The 16,934-nt window shown below is 44.1% G+C and overlaps 1 long non-coding RNA gene across 2 annotated transcripts in view; it reads right to left on the reverse strand.

Annotated features, from left to right (window-relative positions):
* LOC141407660 (uncharacterized) overlaps positions 1-16,934 on the reverse strand; it is a 50,391-nt gene that overhangs the window by 18,280 nt on the left and 15,177 nt on the right. Inside the window, exons 1-2 of one of the 2 annotated variants that reach the window (XR_012417560.1) lie at positions 5,629-5,743; positions 3,539-3,750 (exon numbers count right to left, since the gene is read on the reverse strand). This is a non-coding gene — a long non-coding RNA (uncharacterized lncRNA). Of the gene's footprint in view, positions 1-3,538; positions 3,751-5,628; positions 5,744-16,934 lie in introns of those variants that run through there. The other variant, XR_012417559.1, reaches the window with a different exon arrangement.

Below are 16,934 nucleotides of genomic sequence, written 5' to 3' on the forward strand. Positions count from 1 at the left end.
CAGCAATTATACAGTGGAGAGATTGGATAACACCTTGACTGGGGTCTAAGTGAACCCACTGAGGAACTGGTGAATACCACTTGCCATCAGACGTGGTCCCCTGAGAAGGGTCCATCACTGATGTGGCTGTTTGGAGACGAATGCATACCCACATCTAATAAGGAAACACCAGCCAAACCCAAAGTGAGGAATATTCTATGTTTTTTAAGAGACGGGGGAGCTGTATTTTCAAGAATATCAAGAAAAGTTGTAGAAATGTTCTAGTAAAGGGGACTAAAGAGACATGACAATGAAATGCAATATCTGACCCTAGAATGAATCCTGTACTGGAGGAGAAAAAAATTCTATAAATGACACTGGCCAGGCACAGTGGTGCATGCCTATAATCCCAGTGCTTGGGGAGGCAGAGGTGGGAGGATTGCTTGAGGCCAGAAGTTCAAGACCTACCTGGGCAACATAGCATGACCCTGTGTCTTCAAATATATAAAACAAAAAATTAGGCTAGGCACAGTGGCACACGCCTGTAATCCCAACACTTGGGGAGGCCAAGGCGGATGGATCACTTAAGGTCAGGAGGTCAACACCAGCCTGGCCAATATGGTGAAACTTCACCTATACCAAAATATACAAAATTTAATTGGGCATGGTAGTACATGCCTTGTAGTCCCAGCTAGTCAGGACGCTGAAGTGGGAGAATTGCTTGAACCCAGGAAGTAGAGGTTGCAGTGAGCTGAGATTGCACCACTGCACTCCAGCCTGGGCAACAGAGCAAGACCGTGTCTTTAAACAAACAAACAAAAAGGGACATTAGTGAGTTAACTGACAAAACTGGAATACCAATGAGGTTGATATTTTAAATAAAAGTCATTGTATGATGTCAAATTTATTGAGATTAATAACTATGAAGTGGTTAGGAAATGTACGTTGTCATATATAAGGATAAAGAGCCTTAATGTATGTAACGTACCCTCAAAATAGTTCAGGGAAAAATGATTAGGAAGAGATAGACAAAACAAATGATAAAGCAAATGGCGTAAAATGCTAACAGTAGGGGAACAATCTAAGTGTTCTTAGTACTATTCTTATTCTTTCAAGTTTTCTGTGAATTTGAAATTATTTCCCCATTAAAAAAGGAAAAAAATTATTAACTCATGTTTTCACCTTTTTTTTTTTTTTTTTTTTTTTTTTTTGAGACAGAGTCTCGCTCTGTTGCCCAGGCTGGAGTGCAGGGGCGCAATCTCAGCTCACTGCAAGCTTCGCCTCCCGGGTTTGTGCCATTCTCCTGCCTCAGCCTCCTGAGTAGCTGGGACTACAGGCGCCCACCAGCACGCCCGGCTAATTTTTTTGTATTTTTAGTAGAGACGGGGTTTCATCATATTACCCAGGATGGTCTGGATCTCCTGACCTCGTGATTCGCCTGCCTCAGGCTCCCAGAGTGCTGGGATTACAGGTGTGCGCCACCGCGCCTGGCCCACTTTTCACTTTTAACTAATTTTAATGAACAAATCTCAAACAAATGGAAGAATATAAAGGAAATTATAACTAAATCCGATGTACTTATTATTATTTTTTTTTTTACAAAGAAAAACTTTAGTAAGAAATAAAACTCAAGAAGATTTCTTTTTTTTTTTTTTTTAATTTGAGATGGAATCTCACTCTGTCACCCAGCCTGGAGTGGTGCAGTGTCATGCTCTCAGCTCACTGCAACCTCCACCTCCCAGGTTCAAGCAATTCTTCTTCAGCCTCCAGAGTAGCTGGGATTATAGGCTCCTCCTACCACGCCAGGCTAATTTTTTGTATTTTTAGTAGAGACGGGGTTTCACCATGTTGGCCAGGCTGGTCTCGAACTCCTGACCTCAAGTGATCTGCCTCCCTCGGCCTCCCAAAGTGCTGGGATTACAGGTGTGAGCCATTGTGCCTGGCTCTCAAGTAGATTTCTGAATGCAGTCTGAAAACGGAAGAGTTCTGAAGGTAGACCCATTGATGGAAACTCGTGTTCCTAACCAAAGGGAACATGCAAAGCCGTGATAGAGGAAAGGTCTGCCTCTATCGGAGCTCACCAGGTCTCCTGTTTTCTCCATCACTACCTTTTCTAGTGCAGGGTTTGCCCCTGTGTCATCCTTACAGAGCACAATGTGGTTACTTCACTCCCCTTCTCTACTGAGTTGAAGAGTGTCTCCCCCAAATTCATGCCCACCCAGAACCTCAGATTGTGACCTTATTTGGAAATAGGGTCTTCACAGATGTAATTAAGTCAAGAGGAGGTCACACTGGATTAGTGTGCACCCGAATCCAATGATGTGTCCTTATAGGAGGGAATTTGGGCACATAAACAGACACATGGGGAGAACGCTATGTGATGACAGAGGCAGAGACTGGAGTGATACACCTGCCAGCTGAGGAAGGCTAAAGATTGCAGGCAGCCGGCTGGGTGTGAGAGCTCATGCCTGCAATCCCAGCACTTTGGGAGGTCAAGGGGGGTGGATCACTTGAGTTCAGGAGTTCAAGACCACCCTGGGCAGCATAGTGAATCTGCGTCGCCACTAAAAATACCAAAAAAAAAAAAGGCCGGGCGCAGTGGCTCACACCTGTAATCCCAGCACTTTGGGAGGTCGAGGCAGGTGGATCACAAGGTCAGGAGATCGAGACCATCCTGGCTAATACAGTGAAGCCCCATCTCTACTAAAAATACAAAAAAATTAGCCAGGCGTGATGGCAGGCACCTGTAGTCCCAGCAACTCAGGAGGCTGAGGCAGGAGAATGGTGTGAACCCGGGAGGTGGAGATTGTAGTGAGCCGAGATTGCACCACTACACTCCAGCCTGGGCAACAGAGTGAGATTCTGTCTCAAAAAAACAAAAAACAAACAAAAAAAAGATTGCAGACAGCACCAGAAGCTACAAGAGGCAGTGAATGACCCTCCTTTAGAACCTTCGGAGAGAGAGCATAATCCTGAATATGCCTTGATTTTAGACTTCTAACCTCCAGAGTTGTACAACAATAAATTTCTGTTGTTTTAAACCACTTACTTTGAAATAATTGGTTACAGCAGCTCTAGGAAACTAAAATACTAAAACACTTTCCCTTTTTTTTTGGAGATAGGGTTTCACTTTGTCACCCAGGTTGAAGTGCAGTGATGCCATCACAGCTCACTGTAACCTCCAACTCCTGGGCTCAAACGATCCTGAGTAGCTAGGACTACAGGCACGAGCCACCACAGTCGTCCGACTAATTTTTACAATTATTTGTAGAGACGGGGTTTTCACCATGTTGCCCAGGTTGGTCTTGAACTCCTGGCCTCAAGCAACCCTCCTGCCTCAGCCTCCTAAAGCATTGGGATTACAAGCATGAGCCACTGCACCCAGCCAAAAACACCTTCCTAATCGGGTTTAACCTGCTGAGGATAGCATTCGAGGTCAGGGTGGTACCACACCCTTTATTCCAATACACTAAACTTGGGATTGCTGAAATGCGAGGCGACGGGGCCTTTCAGCAGGAAGGCCGTGAGCACCCACTCTCAAGTAGTCACCCTCATCCTCTATATCATATTATTGGTTTATTGTCTTCATCACATAACATTATTTGTTATCATTTTTCCTTGCTTATCTTCTGTCTCCCCCATCAGAATACAAGACGTAGGAGAGCAGGGATCTTATCTGTCTTGCTCATGTTGTCCCCATGTCTGGTCCACAGTCTAAGCTGGGTGAAGATGTTCTGAATAAACAGCATGAGTGTGAAGAAGCTCGACATCCTGGAGAAGGGAGAGAAGGTCAAGGGCCTGCAGCAAGGCCAGCAAGCCCAGTGACAAGCAGCAAGCAGAAACATCTTGTGGCGCCCCAGAAACACCTTAAAAGATTGTGAATTTGTTTCCTAGGATCTTAAGGTTAAAAAAAAAAAAAAAAAAAATCCCGGCACAGTGACTCATACCCATAATCCCAGCACTTTGGGAGGCCCAGGTAGGAGGATCACTTCAGGCCAGGAGTTGAAGACCAGCCTGGGTAACATAGGGAGACCACATCTCTACCAAAAATAAAATAAAAATTAGCTGGGCATGGTGGCATCCACCTGTGGTCCCAGCTACTTGGGAGGCTGAGGTGGGAGGATCACTTGAGCCTGGAAAGTTGAGACAGCAGTGAGCTGAGATCACGTCACCACATTCCAGCCTGGGTGACAGAGTGAGACTCTGGCTGAAAAAAAAGAAAAAGAAGAAAAAGACTGTAGATATATCTATTTCGCTCTCTGTGAATGGAGCTCCTTCATGTCGTTTCTCTTCACTGTCTGACCATCTCTTCCATCCTTCAGTTTCCACTTTAAATGCCTTTCCATCTGCCAAGTAGTTGGAGGTGTCCTTACGTACTTCCCAAGTCAGTTCACATCTCAGTTTTAGGGCTTGTATTGTATCTTTAGTCCGCCTGTTTCCAAGCCTATCTTCTCCATAAACTTGAGTTTCTTGAAGATAACCTCTGTTATCTTCAGGGCCCACCAGTGCTGGTCATAGAGTGGGTGCTTCATGGACTTCTTTGTGTGCATGGGTGGATAGATAATGAGGTGACAACTTGACTCTCAGAGCCTTAACCACCCCTAGTTAAGCCATGAGATAGGGCTATGGTTTCCAGTTTGCACGACCTCCTCCCTAAGTTCATTGCCCCAGACCTAGAATGAGGAGAATTGGCTGGTCCCACTTCTTTCCTTTTGGCTTTCCAATGGTTTTCTTCCAAGCTATAAGGCCTTGCTCTAGAGATTTTAAAGTATTAAGAACTGGAATACTGTTCTACATGTTTAGGTCAACAGAGTCAGTTGATCCACAAAATGCACATGTTGGTTTTTTTTTTTTTTTCATCATTAGGTCTTAACCCTTCTAATGAATGATATTTGCCCCCGAACTCAGAAGTGATGTTTGATCCTACATTACACATGCAAAACAAGTTACTTAAATAATGATTTAGTCCAGGTTCTCTGACAAGCAGATGCCAAGACAGGATTAGCTGGATAAGAGATTAATTGGTGAAAACACTGGGGAGGGAGAATGAGAAGGAAACAAGAGGGTGATAGGAGAGCCATCAGATCATGACACAGGTTTGACCCCTGGGAAGGCAGAAGGAAGAAGGGAAAGAAGGAAGGAAGGAGGGAGGAAGGGTGGGAGGGAGGAAGGAAGAGAGAAAGGAGAGGAGGGAGGGAAGAGAAGGGAAGGAAGGAAGAAAGGAAGAAACTGGAGAGGGAAAGAGGAAAAGAGAAAAGGAGGGAGAAAGGAAAGAAGAAAGGAAGGAAGGGAGGGAGGGAGGGAGGGAAGGAGGAAGGGAGAAAAGGAGGAAGGAAGGAGGAGAGACAGGCCATAGACTGCCTTGTAGTTCTAAGAAAGTTTCAGCAAGGTCAAAAGGGAGTCAGTGAACCTAAGTTGCCCATTAGAGGAGTCCCTGCCTCCCAGGAAGGGGCCTCCTTGGTATCCCTGCCATACTCAGTCTTTGACTGGGAACAGCCCACAGGAAGTGTGGCCTCAATGCTGGGCACACCAGCAGCTAGGGCTGGAAATAAATTATGCTTCCTGCAGTAGGAGATCTGAAAGGTGTATCCTCATGCTACTGCAGACAACAATTTGTATAACTTAGAGTTAACTACCCTCTGATCTTACCTGAAACAGTGGAGTGATCCAAGGAAAGTTTGGGGTTTAGTCCTCAATCATCATCCACCTGGGCCTTGTTCTCAATTCCACTAACTAAACAAAGGGTTGTAGTCGCAGCATCCTAAATGAAGATTGAGAAGAAGGATCCACATTTTGCTAAAAATGTTAAGCTCTAGCTCTGTAGCAAAATAATTCCTGTTTTCATTTCAAAATACAATAGATGTATTACTTTTCTTCTGCTTCCGCAAGACACTGATTTGAGATGAGTGTTGGATGCCTGCAAACAGGCAAAAACAAAGCAAAACTGTTAGTCCAAAGTCTTACTTATTTTTTATTTTTTATTTTTATTTTTATTTTTTTTGAGACGGAGTCTCGCTTTGTCGCCCAGGCTGGAGTGCAGTGGCCGGATCTCAGCTCACTGCAAGCTCCGCCTCCCGGGTTTACGCCATTCTCCTGCCTCAGCCTCCCGAGTAGCTGGGACTACAGGCGCCCGCCACCTCGCCCGGCTAGTTTTTTGTATTTTTAGTAGAGACGGGGTTTCACCGTGTTAGCCAGGATGGTCTCGATCTCCTGACCTCATGATCCGCCCGTCTCGGCCTCCCAAAGTGCTGGGATTACAGGCGTGAGCCACCGCGCCCGGCCACTTATTTTTTATAGACTGATTTATGGATCAAGAAATCTTTGATTTGCCTTTGCTACCAAATGAGGCCACCTTACCATGGGTCATCTTTACCTCCATGCCCTAGGCCTGCTAGGGGACAGTATCTCACCTCGACTAACAGGCGTTCAGTTACACTGACATCAACTAGATTAAGAGAGTTAGCTCTTTCCCCAGTGAGTTGACTGTTCAGGAAGTCAGTGTTTGCAAGAGGCCTTCTTTGCAGAACTCTCTCTGCTAAATCATTTGGGGAACATTTGTAAACATTTGCTATTTACTTTTCTTTTTAGAGACAGGGTCTCACTTTGTTGTCCAGGGTGATCTTGAACTTCTGGCCTCAAGCAATTCTTTTGCCTCAGCCTCCCAAAGTGCTGGGATTATAGGCATGAGCCACTACCTTGGTCCTTCATCTGGGGAACCTTTTCAAAATGTCCATATAAACAGTGGTTGGATCTGGTGCAGACAAGCAGTCTTTGGAGGTGATGAAATCTGGTCTTGCATTCTAGCTCTACCACATTTTTGTTAACAAAGGCAGGTGACTGGTAGATACCCAAATGTCAGACCTTTGGAAAAGCTCCAGAAGAAAGGGGAGATAATGCCCGAAAGGTCTAAAAGTAGCTGTTGGAATTTGGTCACAGAAAGTGACCTGCAGAGGATCAACTCATTCACTAGGCTAGATGGAATTGGGGAGATAGAGGACAGTCCAATTTGCAGGGAACGGGGTCAGTGAGGCATAGGGAGAAAAGCCGCAGTCAGGTTTCTAATGTACCAAGGTGGAAGGCAAGGACTCAGGCACAGAGGTCTAAATAAGGAATCAGTGCCGGGCGTGGTGGCTCAAGCCTGTAATCCCAGCACTTTGGGAGGCCGAGACGGGTGGATCACGAGGTCAGGAGATCGAGACCATCCTGGCCAACATGGTGAAACCCTGTCTCTACTAAAAATACAAAAGAAATTAGCCGGGTGTGGTGGCGGGTGCCTGTAGTCCCAGCTACTCTGGAGGCTGAGGCAAGAGAATGGCATGAGCTGGGGAGGCAGAGCTTGCAGTGAGCCGAGATTGCGCCACTGCACTCTAGCCTGGGCAACAGAGCAAGACTCAGTCTCAGCAAGGAAGGAAGGGAGGGAGGGAGGGAGGGAGGGAGGAAGGAAGGAAGGAAGGAAGGAAGGAAGGAAGGAAGGAAGGAAGGAAGGAAGGAAGGAAGGAAGGAAGGAAGGAGGGAGAAAGAAAGAAAAGAAAAGAAAGAAAGAAAGAAAAGGAAGGAAGAAGAGAAAGAGAGAGAGGGAGGTAAGGAAAGAAGGAAGGAAGGAAGGAAGGAAGGAAGCAAAGAGACTGATAACACAGTGGGATTCCATTATCCACAAGGGACTAAAATAGGATCATGGAATAAATGATCCAAATCGGCCTGTACTCATGTGTTATCAATAGGGCTGAGAAATTCTCTGTTTTCATTACCTTTTGACAACTGATGAGAGTGAACAGTCCTCTAAGATTAATGATGTATTGGCAGCCACTGCCTTGCACAATCCAATCTCTAAGTTAATGCTTTACCTCTTGGTAAATACTGCATATTTTTTTAAAGTACATATTAGAAAAAGAAAGCAGATTTGGAGAGTAAGATTCTGCTATCTTACTTCTTTTTCTTTTCTTTCCTTTTTTTTTTTTTTTATAGAAGGAGTTTTGCTCTTGTTGCCCAGGCTGAAGTGCAGTGGCATGATCTCGGCTCACTGCAATCTCTGCCTCCCAGTTTCAAGTGATTCTCCCACCTCAGCCTCCCGAGAAGCTGGGGTGACAGGCATGTACCACTATGCCCGGCTAATTTTGTATTTTTAGTAGAGACAGGATTTCTCCATGTTGGTCAGGCTGGTCTCGAACTCCCGACCTCAGGTGATCCTCCCGCCTCAGCCTCCCAAAGTGATGGGATCACAGCCATGAGCTACTGCACCCACCATTTTTTGTTTTGTTTTGTTTTGAGACAGGATCTCACTCTGTCGCTCAGTCTAGCATACAGTGGTGTGATTACAGCTCACTGTGGCCTCAGCCTCCCAGGCTCAAGCAATCCTCCCACCTCAGCCCCTCCAGTAGCTGGGACTATGGGTACACCACCAGCCTGGCTAGTTTTTGCTTTGCTTTGTTTTGTTTTTTGTTTTGTAGAGATGAGGTTTCGCCATGTTGCCCAGGCTGGTCTTAAAGTTCTCAGCTCAAGTGATCCACCTGCCTCAGCCTCCCAAACTTATTTCTTTTCAGCTACTTAACCTTCTATTTGGTACATTTCATAGAAGCATTTGTGGATTATTTCTTTATTATTTTGCTTTGCTTTGTTTTGTTTTTTGTTTTGTAGAGACGGGGTTTCGCCGTGTTGGCCAGGCTGGTCTCGAACTCCTGACCTCACGTGATCCACCCACCTCAGCCTCCCAAAGTGCTGGGGTTACAGGCGTGAGCCACCATGCCCAGCCAATTCAGGGTATATTTTTTAAAGTATTCTAAGTAGTGCCTTAAATAGATTTTAGTATACATGAAATCCAAAAACCAGGAGTAAGATGATTAAAAAATGAGCATCAGAAAAGAAAGTTTGGGAAAATAAAAGTAAGATTGCCAAAATTGGGCTAGGTGCAGTGGCTCATGCTTGTAATCTCAGCACTTTGGGAGGCCGAGGCGGGCGGATCATCTGAGGTCGGGAGTTTGAGACCAGCCTGGCCAACATGGTGAAACCCTGTCTCTACTAAAAATACAAAAATTAGCCAGGCGTGGCGGCACGCGCTTGTAGTCCCAGCTACTCGGGACGCTGAGGCAGGAGAATCGCCTGAACCCGGGAAGCAGAGGTTGCAGTGAGCTGAGATTGTGCCATTGCAAAAAGATTGCCAAAATGTTTTTGATCTCTGAGCTTTTTATTGCCCTTCTTCTCCCCAAAGGGTACTCTGCTTCTGTTGGCTTAATGTCTCAGAACTTTGGTGTCATTGGTCTCAGATACCACTTTGCCATCCACTATCTGGCAGATAGTGGTGTTTTGGATGGTTTGTATGGAGTTGCTGCTGTCCAGGGCATCACCAAGATTGAAGTCCTCGCCATCTTCCAGCAGGCAGCGGTAGGTAGTGATCTTAGCCTCCTATTTGACCTTGATGTTCAGCAGGGCCTCCTACTCCTGGGCTTGGTGCTGCCTCTCTGCCTGGGTCTGTGCCAGCTCTAACTCCAGGTGCAGGAGGATCCTGCTGAGCTGCTCCATCTGCAGGGCATAGCAGGCCTCCACCTTCCTCATGCTGTTCTCCTAGCTGGCCTTCAGATTTCTCATTGAGTCCAGGTCGATCTCCAAGGACTGGACTGTACGTCTCAGCTCAGTGAGCATCACCTCAGCAGTTCTGACCTCGGGGGACTGTGTGGTGACCACTGTGGTGCTCTCAATCTGCTGAGACCATTATTTGTCTAGCTCCTCTTGGTTCTTCCAAGCCCACTCGTCATATTGTTTCTGGATGTCTGCCATGATGTTGGCAAGTTCCTGAGATTTGAGGGCTTCTACCTGCACGGCCAACCTAGAGCTGGCAATCTGGCCTTGCAGGCCTTTTACTTCCTCTTCACGGTCCTTTTCATGAAGAGCAGCTCCTCCTTGAGAGCCTCAACCTCTGTTTCCAGCTGCAGCTGAGTGACATTGGTGTTATCAGTGACCTTGCGGAGCCCTTGGATGTCGCTCTCCACAGACTGGCACATGGCCAGCCCTGTCTCATACTTAACTCTAAAGTCATCAGCAGCAAGATGGGAATTGTTGATCTGCAGAACGACGTGGGCATTGTCCATAGTATTTGCAAAGATCTGAGCCCTCAGGTTCTCCATGATCTTGAAGCAATGGCCCCAGTCTCTGACCTGGGAACCCTTCTTCTCCAGGTGCTCCTGGATTTTGCTCTCCAACCTCCAGTGCTTGGTCTCCAGGCTCCTCACCCTGTCCAGATAGGAGGCCAGGCAGTTATTCAGGCTTTGTATGGTCTCCTTCTTGTTCTGGATGCCTCCCATTCCTGCCAGATCCCAGGCCATCCCCATGGCCAGGCCCCCCAAACCCCAAGCCACCCCAGAAGCTGGTGGAGGAGGAAACAGAGATCCAGGAACCAGAGCCCCCAGTGCCTACATAGATGCTGGCCATGCTGCTGACTGGCTGGGTACCATAGCTGGACGGCTAGATGGAGCCCAGGGACAAGTAGTTGATGGAGACAGTGGAGCAAGCGGTGAAGCTCATGCTGTCCGGGGAGGATAGTGAGAGGACAGGACTCAGGCTTTGCCAATGACCAAGATTGCCAAATTTTAAGAAAATCAGTAAAAGAGCTAAAAGCTAAAGTCAAGGAATTCTTTCAGATTTTTCTATCTTACCAATGATAAAAAATATGAGTGGTAAATTAAGAGGCCTGTAGGATTAATTCAAGAGGATTGATACAATTCCAGGAAGAGAAAATAGAGGTGAATTAGATCAGAGAAGAGAGAAAAAAAATAGAGGTAATAACCAAAGAAATAATAGAAGAAAATCTCTCCATGTAGAATACATTTGAGCAAGACTGATATTTAGCCACATCTCCCTGAGATTTTACAAGAAGGACAAAGAATACTTAGAAGCTTTCTGACAGAAATAAACAATGATGGGTTCACATACTTGCTACAGTATTAAAAGAATTAAAAAAAATGTTAAAGGAAATAAAACAATAGGTTATAAGTGCTCTTTGTCATTCTTGTTTTCAAAGCTCTGAGAGACAGAGACTTGTATTCTGATTTTATTGTACTAATTGTCACATCTATTACAGCTTTTGGGTCTATCTTCTCCTAACCTTATCACTCTTAAAACCACTTGTATTTCTTCATATGTTTATTTTCTCAACTGAAATACCAGATGGTTTCTAAACTGATTAACTTCCAGGCCAACAAGATTCTTTTCCTTTTTTTTTTTTTTTTTTGAGACAGGGTCTTACTCTGTCGCCCACACTGGAGTGTAGTGGCACGATCTCGGCTCACTGCAACCTCCGTCTCCTAGGTTCAAGCAATTCTCCTGCTTCAGCCTCTGGAGTAGCTGGTACTACAGGCATGTGCCACCATGCCCTGCTAATTTTTGTATTTTTAGTAGAGATGGGATTTCACCAAGTTGGCCAGGCTGGTCTTGAACTCCTGACCTCAGGTGATCTGCCTGCCTCAGCCTCCCAAAATGCTGGGATTACAGGCATGAGCCACCATGCCTGGCAAGAAGATTCTTTTATGTAGAATTATACACATAAACAAGGAGCCTGGTAATGATTATTATAAAATTATGTGACTGTATTTTTCTTCCTTTTCAAAAACATTGATTGAATGGAATTCCAATGTATTTCTTAAAAATGTATTTTTTTCAGTGGTATAAACAATTCCAAATGGACAAGATAAGAAGACATACAGGATCACTTTGTGCTAATTATGGACTTTAAACAAAGTCACTAAGCACTATTGAACACATAAACTTCAGACAATGAGAAAATGCAAGAGTTTAATGTCTTTTATTTTTGAGATAGGGTCTTGCTCTGACACTTAGGCTGCAGTTCAGTGGCACAATCATGGCTCACTGAAGCCTCAACCTTCGAGTCTCAAGTGATCCTCCTGCCTCAGCGTCCTAAGTAGCTGGGACCACCAGTATGCACCACCATACCTGGCTAAGTTTTCAAATTTTTTGTAGGTATGGGGTCTCCTTATATTGCACACACTGGTCTTGAACTCTTGCACTCAAACAATCCTCTCATCTTGGCCTGCCAAAATGCTGCAATTACTGGTGTAAGCCACCAAGTCAAGCCAGTTTAACAACTTAGGTAAGTTGTTAACAAATTCTCCTACTAATATTTAGAGCAAAGTTCAATAGTCAAGAAATTAAGGAAAATCCTCAGGGTGAAAAAAGAATAAAAATAAGAAAATACAAATCCAGAGAGCTAAGTATTCAATAAAGCAACAGCTATCCTGAAAGCACTTGCTGACTTCTCTAGACAAGAGACGTATAACAGCTACAACTCAAGGCACCATGCAAGGTGGAAATTCAGATCAGATACCCAACGTAAAGTGGAAACTTTGAAAAAAGACACTACAGTGGATAAACTAGAAAATGCTCCATCTATAGAAAATTAATATACTTAGACTAAAAATTTGTTTGTTGTTTATCTGAAATTTAAATTTAACTGATGTCCTGTATTTTTTATTTGTTAAATCTTGCAACATTATCCCCAAAGTGGAAAAGTAATGAAACTTGTCTGTTTCAGCCTTTGACTCTGATTGAATGCAGGCTGACCGTAAGAATTTCCTTGAGAATTTTTTTCTTTTTTTTTTTTTAATTATTTTTCTCTCCTGGAGAATTTCTAATAGTAAGCATGTCCTCTTATGATTTTAAAGCATTGATTCATATAACCAATGTGTTCGTAGGCCCCTGGAAAAAGTAAATGTAAATCCACGTGGAGGAACCCAACTTAAACCCAGGCTTCAGGGAATAGCAAGAGATAAATTTATAACAAACATTAGGCTGGGCGCGGTGGCTCAAGCCTGTAATCCCAGCACTTTGGGAGGCCGAGACGGGCGGATCACGAGGTCAGGAGATCGAGACCATCCTGGCTGACACGGTGAAACCCCGTCTCTACTAAAAAATACAAAAAACTAGCCGGGCGAGGTGGCGGGCGCCTGTAGTCCCAGCTACTTGGGAGGCTGAGGCAGGAGAATGGCGTGAACCCGGGAGGCGGAGCTTGCAGTGAGCTGAGATCCGGCCACTGCACTCCAGCCTGGGTGGCAGAGCGAGACTCCGTCTAAAAAAAAAAAAAAAAAAAAAAAAAAAATTATAACAAACATTAACTCACAATCAGAAAACACAAAATGTATGAAGAAACAAGCACAAGTTAGTGAAATAATAAACAGTAAGATCAGACTTGCAAAGACTAAAGGTGTTTAACTTTTCAGATTTGAAATACAAAATAATTAAGCATAATTTGCTTAAATAAATAAAAGAGGGTATCAGACATATGACTAGGAGACAAGACGCTAGAAAAAAGAACCAGATATTTTTAAAAAGTTATACAGAACTTCTAGAAATAAAAGCATCAATACTTGAAATTAGAGATAAAATGAGTTGGCTATGCAATAAACACAGTTAAAAAGAGATAATGGGACAGAAAATGTGAAAGGAGACTAAGAGATGTGGAATGTAATTCGCAGTAAATCAGAGTTCCAAATGCCAGTCAATCACAAGTTCTAGAAGGGAGTAAGAAAAATAGGCCAGCACTTTCGGAGGCCAAGGCAGGTGGATAACCTGAGGTCAGGAGTTCAAGAGCAGCCTGGACAACATGGCAAAACCCCATCTCTACTAAAAATACAAACATTAGCCAGGCGTGGTGGCACGTGCCTGTAGTCCCAGCTACTCAGGAGGCTGAGGCAGGACAATTGCTTGAACCCGGGAGGTGGAGGTTGCAGTGAGTTGAGATTGCACCACTGCACTTCAGCCTGGGTGACAGAGAGAGACTCCGTCTCAAAAAAAAAAAAAAAAAGAAAGAAAGAAAGAAAGAAAAATAATAAAGGAGAGCAATACTTAAATTTTGCAGAATTAAAGAAAAACTCAATCAGTTTAAGAAAGTCAAAAAGAAGAAATAAAATGAAAGGAGGCAAAACAAATTCCTTCCTCTCCTGGATTATTCTTGCTTTCTGAGGGTCCTAGAATATGGAACTCATCTATAGAAATACACATCTAAACATTTTTGATAACAACTAATATGGTTTCTAAATACCACTAACAATTAAATTTCACATAATAAAGATAGACTAATTTCGGTTTTTTAGTCCATATTTTATATTATTATTTTTATATTTTTAAAGCTGATTTTGGTTAATGGTGATCCGATATGTTTTAAAATGTATCACATCTGGGCCGGGCATGGTGGCTCACATCTGTAATCCTAGCACTTTGGGAGTTTGAGACCAGCCTGGCCAACATGGTGAAATCCCGTCTCTACTGAAAATACAAAAATTAGCTGGACGTGGTGGCTGGCACCTGTAATCCCAGCTACTTGGGAGGCTGAGGCAGGAGAATGGCTTGAACCCAGGAGGCAGAGTTTGCTGTGAGCCAAGATCACGCCATTGCACTCCAGCCTGGGCAACATAATGAGACTCTGTCTCAAAAAAAAAAAAAAAAGTATCATGTCTTCCCAATTATGTACAAATTATATATGTGGACTTGGAAAATAAATACATTTTAATGCAAGGCAAGCTTTTTGTATTTGTACTTACTCAGAAAAGGAGAAGAGTGTTTCTCTTTATCTGTTGACTCCAATGTTCATGTGACTATTTGAAATAGTTATAGTTTTAAGTATTTACTTTTTCATCAAGGCAAAATCATTTTCCACTGCATCCCATGGGCTACAATCATAGCGATGATGATGATAACTAACACTTTTTTTTTTTTTTTTGAGACAGAGTCTCACTCTGTTGCCCAGGCTGGAGTGCAGTGGTACAATCTCAGCTCACTGCAATCTCTGCCTCCAGAAATCAAGCGATTCTCCCACCTCAGCCTCCTGAGGAGCTGGGACTATAGGCACCCACTACCACATCCAGCTAAGGTTTGTATTTTTTTTTTTAGTGGAGACGGGGTTTTACCACGTTGGTTAGGCAGGTCTTGAACTCCTGACCTTAGGTGATCTGCCCGCCTAGGCCTCCCAAAGTGCTGGGATGACAGGCATGAGCCACCTTGCCCAGTCAATAACTAACACTTATTGAATTGTAGTGGTGAGCACTAGAACAGGAGTCCACAAGGTTTTTCTGTAAAAGACCAGAAAGTAAATATTTTAGACTTTGTAGCCATGTGGTCTTTGTCTCAATTACTCATTTCTGCTGTTGTGGTTTGAAAGCAAGCATAGACAATATGTAGATGAGTGAGCATGATTATGTTCCTATAAAAGTTTATTTACAAAAACAGGTGGCTGGCCAGGTGCGGTGGCTCACATCTGTAATCCCAGCACTTTGGGAGTCCAAGGCAGGCAGATCATCTAAGGTCAGTAGTTCAAGACTAGCCTGACCAACACGGTGAAACCCTGTCTCTACTAAAAATACAAAAATTAGCTGGGTGTGGTGGTGGGTGACTATAATCCCAGCTACTCGGGAGGCCGAGACAGGAGAATCGCTTGAACCCAGGAGGCGGAGGTTTCAATGAGCCGAGATCACACCACTGCACTACAGCCTAGGCAACTGAGTAAGACGATGTCTCAAAAAAAAAACCCCAGAAAAAAAACCAGGATGGCCAGGGTCAGGACCCTGAGCCAGTAGTTTGCTGGCCTCTGGATTAAATTACTGTGAAGATTTGAATTCCAGTGAATTAATTATATCTAAGTGTTATGCTTCTTTATACTCCCTTTAAACTGTAAGCCTTTCAAATGTATAATAAATTAGTATAAAAACAAAGACATGTTAGATTTGTATTTTATTTTATTTTTTAAATCTTTTTATTTTTTAGAAATAAGATCTCATTCTGTTGCCCAGGCTGGAGCAGTGATGTATTCATGGCTCACTCTAATCTTGAACTCCTGGGCTCAAACTATCCTCCTGCCTCAGCCTCCGACGTAGCTGGGACTACAGGCACACATCTCTGAACCTGGTGAATTATTAAACATTTTTTGTAGAGACAGAGGCCTTGCTCTGTTGTTCAGTCTGGTCTCAAATTCCTGGCCTCAAGCAATCTTCCCGCCTTGGCCTCCCAAAATGCTGGAATTACAGATGTGAGCCACAGCACCCAGCCAGATTTATTTTATACTTCTGAAAAGATTCACCCCTTATCATGCGTGTGTGCTAATGCCTTGTAACATTTTTCTATTTGAACAATAATATAATGATATCTACTATTTAGTAATGGTCGTAGACTTTGTTATGTAACAAATCACTCCCAAAATGTAGTTGCTTAAAGCAGCCAGCTACCAATCATTTGCTCTCAATCCTGTGGGTCAGAAATTTGAGTGGTTTTTGCTCACATGGGGTCAGCTGAGGTCACTCTGGGAGTATGGGCCTCACCTGGAGAGGCTGGATTGCCTGGCATGGCTGGGTCCTCTCTTTATGCACTCTTTTATCCCCTTCGAGACTAGCAGGAGTAGCAGAGTTCCCAGCAGCAAGAGAGGGCAAGCCCTTGTGCACAGGCACTTTTTAAGCCGCACCATGTTTGCTAATGTCCATCGGCCAAAGCAAGTCACAGGGTTAAATCCAAATTTAAGGAGTGGAAAAATAGATTCAGCCTCCTAATGGGAGGCGTTCCAAAATCACACTGCAAAGGGGCATACATGTGCATAGAAAGAACTGATAGCCATTTTTTACTAGCAAGAAAATAGTGGGCCAGGCGCAGTGGCTCACACCTGTAATACCAGCGCTTTGGGAGGCCGAGGTGGGCTGATCATTTGAGGTCAGGAGTTAGAGACCAGCCTGGCTAACATGGTGAAACCCTGTCTCTACTAAAAATACAAAAAAAAAAAAAAAAAGCTTGGGTGTGGTGGTGCACACCAGCTACTTGGGAGGCTGAGGCAGAAGAATCACTTGAACCCGGGAGACGGAGTTTGCAGTGAGCAGAGATCGTACCACTGCACTCCAGCCAGAGCGACAGAGCCAGACTCCATCTCAAAAAACAAAATGAAACAAAAAAACACTGTTATGAAAACACAGGTT

Source organism: Macaca fascicularis, chromosome 9 (assembly GCF_037993035.2).
Source record: "Macaca fascicularis isolate 582-1 chromosome 9, T2T-MFA8v1.1".
In the NCBI taxonomy this organism is placed as follows: domain Eukaryota; kingdom Metazoa; phylum Chordata; class Mammalia; order Primates; family Cercopithecidae; genus Macaca; species Macaca fascicularis.